The following is a 15,022-nucleotide window of genomic DNA, read 5'->3' as shown; positions in this document are numbered from 1 at the left end:
CCGAATCGCATTATGGCTTCCCACCCCACTTAATGCCCAGCGCCGCTTGCCCTCGCGGTCCCGCCGCACGCTGGCGGGATGGGCCCCAGCCTGACTCACGCTACGTGGGGATGACCCACAAAGAGCAGAGCGCGGCTCCCACAGGCCACGGCCGACGCAGGGTGGTCTGCACCTTCTTTGATCTGGGCGTTGGTGATCTGCAGGTCGCAGCTGGCCGCCTTCAGCTCCTCGCGGCCCATCATCTGGTGCTTGAGGTCACACAGGGAGATGTGGAGGCCGTTGAAGGTGACCATGTCATGGTTCAGCTTGGAGGCGAACTTGTAGTGGACGCACGACATGGTTGGGGCCAGGAGGTACCTGCTCCGTGATGGCGTCTACCGCGGCAGACAGCGTCGCGGCCGCTGTGCCAGGTGAGGGCCCGCGGCGGTTCCTCCTCCACCGAGGAGGCCAGGGCAAGCAGCGCGGGCTGAGCTCGAGCGGGCCGGCGGCGCTCAGAGGCTGCGGCGCTCCGCCATGGCCTTCCTGGCCGACAACCGCACGGGCCGCTGCGAGCGTGTCACTGTGCACACGCAACGGCACACTGCACCCCCCCCCCGCGCCTCACGTGACCCAGCGCATTATGACAAAAGGCCCGCGTCACGTGGGCGTGGCGGCCCCGCGCTCTTCATCCTAACACCAAGCGCCCCCGAGGGGAGGGGGGGCCCGTCAGCCCCGGGCCTGTCACCACCCCGGGCCGCTGGTCTCCCTGCTGTCCCCTGGCCTGTCACCACCCGGTGTCCTGCCACCCCCCAGGCCTGTCACTGCCTGGTGTCCCTCCTGTCACCCCCCAGGCCTGTCCCTGCCCAGTGTCCCTCCTGTCACCCCCCTAGGCCGTCACCACCTGATGTCCCTCCTGTCACCCCCCAGGCCTGTCACTGCCTGGTGTCCCTCCTGTCACCCCCCAGGCCTCTCCCTGCCCAGTGTCCCTCCTGTCACCCCCCTAGGCCGTCACCACCTGATGTCCCTCCTGTCACCCCCCAGGCCTGTCACTGCCCGGTGTCCCTCCTGTCACCCCCCAGGCCTGTCACTGCCCGGTGTCCCTCCTGTCACCCCCCGGGCCCATCAGCGCCTGGTGTCCTGTCACCCCCCAGGCTTTCACCACCTGGTGTCCCTCCTGTCACCCCCCAGGCTGTCACCACCTGGTGTCCCTCCTGTCACCCCCCAGGCTGTCACCACCTGGTGTCCCCTCCTGTCAGCAGCCAGCCAGGGCAAGACAGCCTGGGGCAGATGCAGCGGGCTTGGCCGTGTGGCGCTCGGCTGCCCGCGGTGCAGGGCCGGCAAAGGGAGGGGACATCTCAGGGTGCTTGAGTGTATCTGGTGGCATTCATGGAAAGTTCAGTCAAAGCAGCCAATGACCACTTATGTTTATGGCCACAGACCAGTCCCCTGCCCCCATTTTTTAACTCCTCCCTCTCTGCCTTTAGCCCATCACTATTTTTTGCTTTCTCTTTCTCTGTCTCTCTCCCTGTCTGTAGTTTCTAATTCCTCCCTGTCTGTCCTATAGCCTGCTGCTATTTTTCCCTTTCTCTCCATCGCTTTCTCCTGCTCCCTCTCCTTCTCGTTTTTCTATCGCCGTGTCCTGCTTCCTGGCCTTATCTTAATGTTAGGGTTAGGGGCTAGGGTTAGGGTTAGGCTTAGGGTATCGTTAGGGCTAGGGTTAGGGTCGGGGTTAGGATTATGGTTCGGGTTTAGGGTTAGGGATAGGCTTAGGGTTTCGTTTTAGGGTTAGGCTTAGGGCTTAGGGCTTAGAAGTAAAACTGTCCCAAGCACTTACGCCTCCATCAAGGACCACATGCTCTGAGGCTTGTGATGACTGTTGGATGGCTTTCCCTCCCCCCGATGGAAACACCTCTCAGTTCTCTGTGCTCACACCAGGGAAGGAAAGGCAATACACCCCCATATCTAAAGGCATGGCACTCCAAGCAAAGGTAACGTTTCGTTTCTTTAGATGAACTGCCTGGCCAGTTACAACACCTGCTTATACTGACTTCATCCACCCTTACCCGCAAAAAATTGTGACAGGCTGCGTCAGCGTGGAGAGTCAGGTGAACTTTGACGCGCACACTGCTACCATAGGACTGGATTTTTAACCTATTTACATTTATCCGTCGCTTTGAAGCTGCCCAAGGGTCAGCATGCCCTTGCTACTGGAGGTTCTTGCTCTGTGCAGGCACTAAGGAAGACATTTCTGGTGACAGATTATTTCTAACAGGTAAAGCACAGCAGAACACACTGTTTATGAGCTGCTGAGAATCGTCCCCCAGGCATAGCAGGAACAACGGCAAAGCTTGTATATTTAAGATGCATTTGAGTTACATTACCATTAAAATACACCACCACCAGACAGTGCTCTAGACGGAAGGCTGACATCAGTGTACAAGGACAGTCCCTTCTGGACATCTCGCTCCTGGGTAGAAATCCTAGAGACTTCCTTTAAGGACAGAAATCCAAAGAGCTACAATAAGCCTTTTAAATTCAGCACAGCAAACAAAAAGCAAACAAACAAAACATGACAGGAAACCCCTGAGGCACTGATGAGGAACACAAGGTCTCCCCTTGAGTCCACTACCCCTCACAAGACTTACTCAAAATTACTCAGTTGCTTACTCAGAAGCAATAACCAACAAGCCATGTACCCTTGGGGAAGCCCTTGTCCTTCTGTGCCGCTGGTGGCATCCCACCATTTCTTTGGGAGTCCACACAAATTCAGAAGTACACTTAGTCCTCCGGCAGTCATTACCTATGGACCCGAACTCCTCCCACACCCCAGAAGTGGCTGTCGGTCGTCTGGCAGTCATTCTCCACAAACTGCAAGCCCTCCATACCTAACCACCTCCCTAGTGACTCAGTGGAAATGAGCTGGAACACAAGAGAAGTGACACTGCCCAGCCCGGTCACACAGATTAGACCACAAACGGTGGTTACAAGACAGAAAATGCAACACAAACCCCAAGGACAGCAAAAAAACAAGCAGAAGACACGTCACACAAAAACCAAAGACCCCTATCCAAACCCTAAAAATGCAAGCAAGCTACAAAAGGACTTTCCAAAAAAAAGACCACCCAGAACACAACATAAGGCAAAACCAACCCAACCCCAGGAACCCAGCGCTTGCAAACCCAGATCCTGACCATAACAATAACATGCTTTAATCCTAAGTCGCGTAAACTCCCATAACCCTCAAACCCCATAACCCTAGCACGCTGGAACCCTAGCGCCCCATATCCCTAGCACATTGTAGCCCCAAGATATCAAAACATTGAACACAAACTCCCTGGAGGTCTCTCTCTTCAGGTGGCCCCAGATCTCAGACACCACAACTCTGAAGTGGGGGTGCCCACCGTGCCCAAGTGGAAGATCCACCAGGACAGCACCAGCATCCATCTTCGCATCATCCGTCACGCCCTGAAAAAGTGCCCAGGCTGGAGACTCCTGGGGAGAAAGGCGGAGGCACTCGGAGACTTTGAACCGGCCAGCCATGGCCACAGGGCTTCAGCTCATCATGTCTGTGTCAGAGCCACCAGGCAGGTGACCCCGTCCCCCCTGCGAAGACCCCTTGGGGTAGCCGTACCCAGCACCAGCTGGCTGGATACGGCCTTTGCTCTCTGGGGAGGTGCTCCCTGGGCGCAGGGTCTCTCACGGGGGAACTCACAGCTCACCTGGGCTGCTCTGCGGCCACCGGACGCCTTTGCTGTCAGGTGGCTCTCAGCACCTCTCTGCCAACGGCTGTCACCTCCCTGCGGGACGCTCTCCAGCGCACGGTCCGTCTCCACTGGGTCTCCCTGGGGACAAAGATCGGAAGGGAGGGATGGGGTTTGCTCTGTCCCCGTTCCCAGGGTGCTTCAGGAGAGACCTGCCACCCCCAAATGAGCTGTCTGACGTGGACACCACAGACCAGCTGCAGACGTGGGTCAGCACGGTGGCGGGGAGTGGGCAAGATGTCCTGCGGAGCCCCCGGCGCTGGCAGAAAGCAGAGCTGGAGACAACGGGGAGAAGCCCCAGGCAGCCGGCAGCTGGCGGTGGGGCCTGGCAGGGAGCAGCGCCCGCAGAAATGCCCGGCTCCTGGAGCCTCGGCCCCAGGGCTGCAGCCTCGGCACCTCCTGGGGCTTCGCTGGGAAAAACCAGGCAGGGGTGACCCTGACAGCCCGCACACGTACCTGGCCCCGGGAGCTGGCAGCCTGTCCCTGTGCCCATCGCTGCCACGGGATCCAGGAAGCAGCGCCCCAGCCCTGGCGTGGCCCTGAGCCGCCTCTCAGGCCAGGCAGCAGGAAGCCGCGCCCCATGGCATGCTGGGAGCTGTAGGCCCGGGGCACGGGCTGCCGGGCGGCCATGTTGGTTCCCGGGGCATGCCGGGAGCTGTAGGCCTGGGGCACGGGGCTGCTGGGCAGCCATGTTGGTCTTGGGAGGTGCGGGCTCTGCTCCAGCTGCGGCCCAGCTGAGGTGAGGACAGGCACGCAGGTGGAGCTACCGAAGAGGAAGGGAGGAGAGGACAGACGGACAGAGAAAGAAGTGCTTGAACTGTAACATTTGCCTGGCAGTGCAGAGAGCGGGAGCTGCGGTGAGTCCCAGCCCCTCGGGGCCGTGTCACCCCTCTTCTGCATCGCAGTCCCTCCCAGCCCCCCCCTCCCATTTCCCTCTGTGTCATTTTTTTCACTTCCCCATACCTCTCTTCTTCTATTGCTGTGTTCTGCTCCCCGTCCTCTCTTCTCCAAGTCCCTCTTTCCCTGTCGCTCTACCCGCCCCTGTCTTTTTCTTGCTGCCCCTCCCTCCTGCTCCCTGTCCCTCTTTTTGCCTTCCTCTGTCTCTGCCCTGCAGCACATTGCTGTTGTTTCTTCTCTGTCTCTTTGTCCTGGTCTGCATCCCGCTCTGTTTTTCACAGTCTCTCTGGCCTGTTCCCTGTCGTGAGTTGTCTCTCTCTGCCTGTATGTCCCGCTCCCTGTCCTTGTCTTCCCTTCTCCCTCCTTCTGCTTCCCTCTCTCTCTGCCTCCAGCCCCCTGCCCTGCTCACTGTCACTGCGGTTTTCCATTCTGTATCCCACTGTCCCTGTCCTTCTTCCTGTTCATCTCTCTTCTGTCTCTCTCTGCTGCTCCCTCACCCTTCCCCTCCCCGCTTCCTCCATCTCTCTGCAGGGCTCCTGAGGCTTCTCTTTCTTTCCCCATCCCTCTGTGCTGCTCACTGTCCCTGTTTCTCTCTTTCTCTTCGTTGTTATTCTTGTCTGTCACTCTGTCCTTCTCCCTGCCCCTATTCCTTTTTACTCCCTCTCCTTTCTTCTGCCCACTGCAGGTTTTCTTGCGATCTCTGTCCTGCCCCTAGCCCTTAGCTCTCTCTCTCTTCCTGCCTCCGTCTCCCTCTTTCTGCCTCTCTTCCTCTTTTCCTGCTGCTTCTTTCTCCATCTTTGTCCAGATCCCTGTCCTTTTTTTTCTCTTGCTGTCCTTCGGTCCTTTTTCTCTTTTCTCTCTTTCTCTCTGTCCCATTCATAGAATCATAGAATCATAGAATCATAGAATCATAGAATCATACAGGTTGGAAAAGACCTCTAAGATCATCGTGTCCAACCGTCAACCCAACACACCATGCCCACTAAACCATGTCCCTAAGGGCCTCATCTACACGTCTTTTAAATACCTCCAGGGATGGTGACTCCACCACTTCCCTGGGCAGCCTGTTCCAAGGCCTGACCACTCTTTCAGTAAAGAAATTTCTCCTAATGTCCAATCTGAACCTCCCTTGGCGCAACTTGAGGCCATTTCCTCTTGTCCTATCGCTAGTTACTTGGCAGAAGAGACCAACACCCACCTCGCTACAACCTCCTTTCAGGTAGCTGTAGAGCGCGATGAGGTCTCCCCTCAGCCTCCTCTTCTCCAGACTAAACAACCCCAGTTCCCTCAGCCGCTCCTCATAAGGCTTGTGCTCCAGGCCCTTCACCAGCTTCGTTGCCCTCCTCTGGACACGCTCCAGCACCTCCATGTCCTTCTTGTAGTGAGGGGCCCAAAACTGAACACAGGATTCGAGGTGCGGCCTCACCCTTCCCTCATTCCCTGCCCCACCCTTTCTCACTAACCCCCCCTGTCCAGCTGGCTGTGCCTTCTTTCCTCTCTCTCTCGCTCTCTAGTTTTCCTTTCTTCGTCTCTCTGTCCCACTGCCCATCACAGCTGGTTTTGTCCTCCAGTGGTGTCCTGCCCCCTCTTCCTTTTTTCTCTCGCTGTCATTCTGGCCTCTTCTTTTAAATTCCTCCATCTCGGTCCTGCACCCGTCACTGTTTTTTTCCTCTCCTGTCCCTTTGTCTTGCTCCCTGTTCCCCGTTCTTGTCTCTCCTTCCCTTTGTTCTGCCGCCCATCTCTGTTCCCCTTCTTGCTCCATCTCTCTGCCCTGCTCCCTGGCCCTCTAAGTCTCTCTCTGTTTCTCTGTCCCGCTCCCTGTCTCTCCCCCACCCTATTTTTCTGTCCTACTCCCTTTTCAGGTTCCCCCCCCGCTCTCACTTTGTCCTGCTCCCTGCCGCGGCTATTTCTCACTCCATCTCTGTCCTGCAGCCCAGTGCTGTTTTTTCCTTCCATCTCTCTGTCCTGCTGCCCAGCCCAGGCTCTTTTACCTCCTTCTGTGTCCTGCTCCCCGTCCCTTAGTTTTGCCTGTCTTTCCCTTTGTCCTGCCTCCCTGTGCCTTTCTTCTCTCTCTGTATCGCCCTGTCCTGCTCCCTGTCCTTGTCTTTCCCTGACAATCTGTGTCCTACTCCCTTTCCTTGTCTTTCCCTCTCTGCCCCCCATCCTTCTTCCTACCTTTCTTTTTCTTCTCTCTCCCCCTCTGTTCCTGCTGCTTCTTTTTCCACCTCTGTCCTGCTCCCTGCCCCTTTTTTCCTCTCGCTGTCCCTCTGCCCTGCTTCCTGTCCCCATCTTTTCTGTCTTTATTTCTCTGTCCCGCTGCCTGTCCCATCGTTTCTTGTTGTACTCCCCTGCCCCGTCCAGCTGGCTCTCCCTTTTATTTGTTCTCTCTTCCTCTTTTCTGCTTCTCAGTCCTCTTTTCCTCTTCCCCTGTCTCTGTCCTCCAGCCCGTTGCTGGCTTTTCCCCCCCTTCTTGGTCTCCATCAGGATCTGACCCTCTCTTTATTTCTCAGTCCCTTTGTCCTGCTCCCTGTCCTTCCTTCTCTTTCTCCATCTGGACGTCCTGCTCCCTGTCCCTGTCTTTCCCTAGCCCCCCCTTCCTTCTTCCTCTCCTTCCCCACGCCCATCTCTGCCTCTCTGTCCTGCTCCTTGACCCTACTTTTTCTTCCTCCATCTCTCTGCAGGGCTCCTCATCCCTATTTCTCTTGATTTCTCCAGCTCTCTAGCCTTTTCCCCATACCTTTCTTTCTCTCTCAGCTCCTCTATCTTTTCTCTCATCATATTTTTCTCTTTCTAGTCCACTGTCCTTCTCCCCGTCAACTTAAGCTCAATGACCAGGTGTCCCTGGGCTCTGGTATTTCCTTAGCATTGCCCTAGGGAAGATCTGTGGTTTTAGGGCTAGGGATCATTTAGGAGCTGGTCTCCTTACGTAGGCAGCGGAGCTAGGCATAGTTAAAGCAGAGGTTGTTCTCAGCTGGTGCTCTGTGCGTCCTGTTGAAAGAGCAGGCTGTGGGCCTTATTTTGAAGGAAGGTTTCTTGTTCTGCGCTTATTGCTCCTCGGGACGCTGCACAGAAGTGGTGGTGGGGTCTGGAGAGACAGATGGGACCTGCTGTGATTCCTAGTAAATGTGAACTTGAACGAGACCAGACTGACTGCATATGGTTTTCTTCTCGGCTCCAATTCCAACCTGCGTGCTCGGCGCTAATGAAAAAAGAGAGCCTGAGCTGCAAATGAGCAGACAACGTCACTCACTTAGGTCACCGTGCAGTTGGTCTGTGATAAGGGATGTGTACTTCCATGACGGTGCTTTCGTGAACGTTCTCTGGTCTTGCCACTTCAAAGCCGTCCCTTTTTCCAGACATTTTAAGATGGCATTTCTTATTCTGGGGTTCAGGCTGGAGTTGGACTTAATGTTGAACAGCTGATATCATGGGCTCCGTAAAATGTGAGAGAGAACCCTGCTTTTTTTGTTGTTGTTGTTTTCTAACACGCCCTAAACTTTGCTAAGCAAAGGGAGGAGTGGTTGCAAGAGTCTGTTCTTTGAGAGTGACGTATTCCTGTAGCGTGCCTGTCTTTGTACGGTGAAGGTTTCCTACCTGCAGTATGATTTTGCTGAGCTGTGAGGCTGTATTGGCGTAGCAAAGGTAAGAAGTGGCGTCTTTAAAGGTCATGCAACTGTAGCAAAACTAGCGGGAGAAGCTAGTTCCTTCCCTGCCAAAACTAGTAGCAAGTAAAAGCATTTGCAATTGGCTTTTTTATGCAATGTTCATACAGAGCTTTTGGTATTGATTGATTTTTGGGAAGCAAGACAGCAGTGAGGAAAGAAAACTGGGGCTTCTTCACCGTAGGCAGGGTTCAAGCCTTTGCGCTAGAACAGGTCTTCACTACAGTTTACAAAAAGAGAAGATGAGCTGTCTGTAAGGAAGGTTTCAGTAGAAGTAAGGCTAGATTTGCAGAATTTGGTCCTCCGTATCTGTTGCAAATAAGAGATGACTTGGCAGTGTTTACATCTGAAGTGCATGCCAGTGTGTTAATGCAGGCCGTCGAGGTCTTTTCAGGGGTACTTCTGGACTGCAGGTTGCGTGCGTGGGTGGCACCATGTCCCAGGATGAGCCAGTTTTAGCTCAGAGGATGTGACAGAATGGCAACCATCTTTGTGGTGGACCCCTGTCATGGTTTAACCCCAGTCGGCAACTAAGCACCACACAGCCGCTCACTCACCCTCCCCCCAGCAATGGGATGGGGGAGAGAATCAGAAGAGCAAAAGCAAGAAAACTCACGGGTAGAGATAAGAAGAGTTTAATACTTGAAATAAAATAATAATAGCAATAATAGTAATACTAGTAACAGTAATAGTAGTAATACCAATAATACCATAATAATACCAATAATAACACCAATAATAATAATAATAATAATAATGATAATAAAAATAGTAATCATAATAACAATAATAACAATAATAATAATAACAATAATAATAATAATTTGTAATTAAAACAACGAGAGAGAGAAAGAGAGGGAGAGAGGATCAAGAATAAGAACCCCAATCCTAACACTAACCCCAAACCCTCAACCTAACTCGAACCCCTAATGCTACCCGTAAACCCTATGCATAACACTAAGACCTCACTCTTACCCTAACCCTAACACCGAAACCTAACCCTAAACCTGAACCCCAACCCTAACCCGAACCCTAACCCAAATGCTAACCCTAACCGTAAACCTAACCCTAACTCTAACCCTAACCCTACCCTAACCCTAAACCCGAACCATCCTAAACCCAACCGTAAAACTTATGCTAACCCTAAGCCTAACCCTAACCCTAAACCTAACCCTAACCTTAACCCTAAACCTAACCCCTAACCACAACCCTAACCTTAACCCCTAACCCTAACGTTAACCCCTAACCCTAATGCTAACCCTAACCCCGAACTCTAGCCCTAATCCCGAACCCTAACCCTAACCCTGAACCCCAACCTAACCCTAACCCCTAAACCTAACCCTAATGCTACCCGTAAACCCTACGCATAACACTACGACCTCACCCTAATACTAACTCTAACCGCAATACCGAACCCTAACTCTAACCCTGAACCCCAATCCTAACCCTAAACCCTAACCCTAAACTTAACCCTAACACTAACCCTAAACCTAACCCTAATGCTACCCATAAACCCTACGCATAACACTACGACCTCACCCTAAACCTAACACTGAACCCTAACTCTAACCCTTAACTCCAGTCCTAAGCCTAACTCTAACCTTAACCCTAACCCTACCCCTAAACCTAACACTTAACCCTAACCCTAACCCTAACACTTAACCCTAAATCGAACACTTAACCCTAACCCTAACCTAACCTTAAGCCTAACCTGAATCATAAAGCTCTAACCCTAATGCTAACCCTAACCCCGAACCCTAACCCTATCCCAAACCCTAACCCTGAACCCCAACCCTAACCTTAACGTAGTGACCCTAACCCTAACTCTAACCCTAACCCTAATGCTACCCGTAAACCCTAACTGTAACAGTAAGACCTCACCCTTATACTAACGCTAACCCCAATACCGAACCCTAACCCTAACCCTGAACCCAATCCTAAACCCTAACCCTAACCTTAACGCTAACACTAACCCTAAACCTAACCCTAACGCTACCTGTAAACCCTAAGCGTAACATTAAGACCTCACCCTAACCCTAACACTGAATCCTAACTCTAACCCTTAACTCTAATCCTGACCCTAACTCTAACCTTAACCCTAACCCTACCCCTAAACCTAACACTTAACCCTAACCCTAACACTTAACCCTAAATCGAACACTTAACCCTAACCCTAACCTAACCTTAAGCCTAACCTGAATCATAAAGCTCTAACCCTAATGCTAACCCTAACCCCGAACCCTAACCCTAATCCCAAACCCTAACCCTGAACCCCAACCCTAACCTTAACGTAATGACCCTAACCCTAACTCTAACCCTAACCCTAATGCTACCCGTAAACCCTAACTGTAACAGTAAGACCTCACCCTTATACTAACGCTAACCCCAATACCGAACCCTAACCCTAACCCTGAACCCAATCCTAAACCCTAACCCTAACCTTAACGCTAACACTAACCCTAAACCTAACCCTAACGCTACCTGTAAACCCTAAGCGTAACATTAAGACCTCACCCTAACCCTAACACTGAATCCTAACTCTAACCCTTAACTCTAATCCTGACCCTAACTCTAACCTTAACCCTAACCCTACCCCTAAACCTAACACTTAACCCTAACCCTAAGCCTAACACTTAAGCCTAAACCGAACACTTAACCCTAACCCTAACCTAACCTTAAGCCTAACCTGAATCATAAAGCTAACCCTAGCCCTAACCCTAACCCTAAGGCGAAACCTCACCCTAAAACAAAATCCTAACGCTAACCCTAAACCCAAACCGTAACCCTAACCCTAACATCAAACCATAACACTAACACTTTGGCAGAACCCTAATGTTAAACCTAAAGGGAACCATAAAACTAACCCTCACATAACACCGAACCCCTAATTCTAACTGTAACCCTACTGCTAACTCAACCTCAAACCGTAATCTTAAGATATCACCATAACCCTACCCCTACCCCTACCCCTAACCCTAAAACTAAACCCTAACCCTAACGCTAAGCCTATCCCTAACTGTAACCCTACACCCTAACCCTAACGCTAACCCTAACCCTAAAACGAAACCATAACCCTATCCCTAACACTAAACCTGAACCATAATCCTAACCCCACGATAACCTTAGGCCTAACCCTAACCTAAACCATAACCCTAACCTTAACCCCTAATCCTAATTTTAAACCCTAACCCTGATGCTAATCCTAACCCCGACCCCTAACCGTAATCCCGAACCCTAACCCTAGCCCTGAACCCCAACCTGAACCCTAATGACCCTAACCCTAACTCTAACCCTAACCCTAACCCTAACGCTACCCCAAACCTAATACCGTAACCATAACACCTCACCCTAAACCTAATGCGAAACCTAATCCTAAAATTAAACTGCAACCCTAACCCTAAACCTAATCCTAATACTTAATGCTAACCCTAACCCAAACTGAAATCCTAACCCATAAGCATAAACCCAACCGTAACCCCTAACCATAACACTAATCCCTAACCCTAACCCTAACCCAGCCCCTAACCATAACCCTACTGATAAGCCCTAACCCTAATGCTAACCCTAACCCCAAACCCTAACGCATATCCCGAACTCTAACCCTAACCCTGAACCCCAGCCCTAACTCTAACCTTAAACCTAACACTAACTTTACCCTAACCCTAACCCTAACCCTAAAATTAAACCCTAACCCTAAATCCTAACCCAACCCCTAACCCTAACCCTAAAACTAACCCCAACCCTAACCGTAACACTAAGCCCTAACCCTAATCCTAAACCTAACCCTAAAATGAAACCCTAACCCGATCCCTAACCCTAAACCCAAACCATAATCCTAACCCCAACCCTATCCCTAACACTAATGATAACCCTAAGCCTAACCCTAAACTTAACCCTAACCCTAACCCTAACCCCAACCCCAACCCCTAACCATAACCCTAATGATAAGCCCTAACTCTAATTCTAACCCTAACCCCAACCCATATCCCGAACTCTAACCCTAACCCTGAACCCCAGCCCTAACTCTAACCTTAACCTTAACCCTAACCCTAAACCTAAAACTAAACCCTAACCCTAAACCCTAACCCAAACCCAAACCCTAACCCTAAAACTAACCCTAACCCTAACCATAACCCTAAGCCCTAACCCTAAACCTAACCCTAAAATGAAACCCTAACCCGATCCCTAACCCTAAACCCAAACCATAATCCTAACCCCAACCCTATCCCTAACCCTAACGATAACCCTAAGCCTAACCCTAAACTTAACCCTAACCCTAACCTTAAACCTAACCCCAACCCCAACCCCTAACCATAACCCTAATGATAAGCCCTAACCCTAATTCTAATCCTAACCCCAACCCATATCCTGAACTCTAACCCTAACCCTGAACCCCAGCCCTAACTCTAAGCCCTAACCCTAAACCTAACCCTAAAATGAAACCCTAACCCGATCCCTAACCCTAAACCCAAACCATAATCCTAACCCCAACCCTATCCCTAAACCTAACGATAACCCTAAGCCTAACCCTAACCGTAACCCTAAGCCTAACCCTAACCCTAACCCTAACCCTAACCCTAACCCAACCCATATCCCGAACTCTAACCCTAACCCTGAACCCCAGCCCTAACTCTAACCTTAACCCTAACCCTAACCCTAAACCTAAAACTAAACCCTAACCCAAACCCAAACCCTAACCCTGAAACTAACCCTAACCCTAAACGTAACTCTAAGCCCTAACCCTAAACCTAACCCTAAAATGAAACCCTAACCCGATCCCTAACCCTAAACCCAAACCACAATCCTAAGCCCAACCCTATCCCTAAACCTAACGATAACCCTAAACCTAACCTTAACCCTAACCCTAACCCTAACCCTAACCCTAACCCTAACCCTAACCCTAAACCCTAACCCAAACCCAAACCCTAACCCTAAAACTAACCCTAACCCTAACCATAACCCTAAGCCCTAACCCTAAACCTAACCCTAAAATGAAACCCTAACCCGATCCCTAACCCTAAACCCAAACCATAATCCTAACCCCAACCCTATCCCTAAACCTAACGATAACCCTAAGCCTAACCCTAAACTTAACCCTAACCCTAACCTTAAACCTAACCCCAACCCCAACCCCTAACCATAACCCTAATGATAAGCCCTAACCCTAATTCTAATCCTAACCCCAACCCATATCCTGAACTCTAACCCTAACCCTGAACCCCAGCCCTAACTCTAAGCCCTAACCCTAAACCTAACCCTAAAATGAAACCCTAACCCGATCCCTAACCCTAAACCCAAACCATAATCCTAACCCCAACCCTATCCCTAAACCTAACGATAACCCTAAGCCTAACCCTAACCGTAACCCTAAGCCTAACCCTAACCCTAACCCTAACCCTAACCCTAACCCAACCCATATCCCGAACTCTAACCCTAACCCTGAACCCCAGCCCTAACTCTAACCTTAACCCTAACCCTAACCCTAAACCTAAAACTAAACCCTAACCCAAACCCAAACCCTAACCCTGAAACTAACCCTAACCCTAAACGTAACTCTAAGCCCTAACCCTAAACCTAACCCTAAAATGAAACCCTAACCCGATCCCTAACCCTAAACCCAAACCACAATCCTAAGCCCAACCCTATCCCTAAACCTAACGATAACCCTAAGCCTAACCCTAAACCTAACCTTAACCCTAACCCTAACCCTTAAACCTAACCCTAACCCTAACCCTAACCTTAAACCTAACCCCAACCCCAACCCCTAACCATAACCCTAATGATAAGCCCTAACCATAATTCTAACCCTAACCACAACCCATATCCCGAACTCTAACCCTAACCCTGAACCCCAGCCCTAACTCTAACCTTAACCTTAACCCTAACCCTAAACCTAAAACTAAACCCTAACCCTAAACCCTAACCCAAACCCTAACCCTAACCCTAAAACTAACCCTAACCCTAACCGTAACCCTAAGCCCTAACCCTAACCCTAAACCTAACCCTAAAATGAAACCCTAACCCGATCCCTAACCCTAAACCCAAACCATAATCCTAACCCCAACCCTATCCCTAACCCTAACGATAACCCTAAGCCTAACCCTAAACTTAACCCTAACCCTAACCTTAAACCTAACCCCTGCCCCTAACCATAACCCTAATGATAAGCCCTAACCCTAATGTTAACCCTAACCCTAAACCTAACCCTCACCGTAACACTAAGCCCTAACCCTAAACTTAATCACAAACACCTATAACTGATGTAAATGAGCAATATCAGGGCAGCAAGTCAGGTTCTTTAAATCCTTGCTTTCTCTCTTCCCTTCTCTCTTCTTGCTTTCTCTCTTCCGTTCGAGGAGATTTCCGTTCGAGGAAGCTTTAGCTAGTTTTATTATATTGTCTGTCTTAGGAGGAACAGCCACTTCTACTTTCCGCTTTGTCTTGTCAATTTTTGCTTTTGGCTTATCCTTCTCTTTTTTCTCCTTTTCAGACATCGGTTTGAAAACAATAGAATCTGCTTCCATAGGCTCATCTCTCACAGGGGTGGCATCATCTCTGCTTGGGACCATGAACAGGGAGTCCATTTTAACGTCTTCTGCTGGAACTGGCTCTCTTGGTTTTCTCGCACCTGCTAACAACTCAGCATTGGGAAATCCTTCATCCTCATCCCTTTTTCTTCTCTTTTCATGCTTATTTCCTTGGCCATCTCCCAGTGGATTTTTC

The sequence above is a fragment of the Calonectris borealis genome, chromosome 25 (assembly GCF_964195595.1).
Source record: "Calonectris borealis chromosome 25, bCalBor7.hap1.2, whole genome shotgun sequence".
Lineage (NCBI taxonomy): Eukaryota > Metazoa > Chordata > Aves > Procellariiformes > Procellariidae > Calonectris > Calonectris borealis.
Note: the sequence above shows the minus strand (reverse complement) of the source record.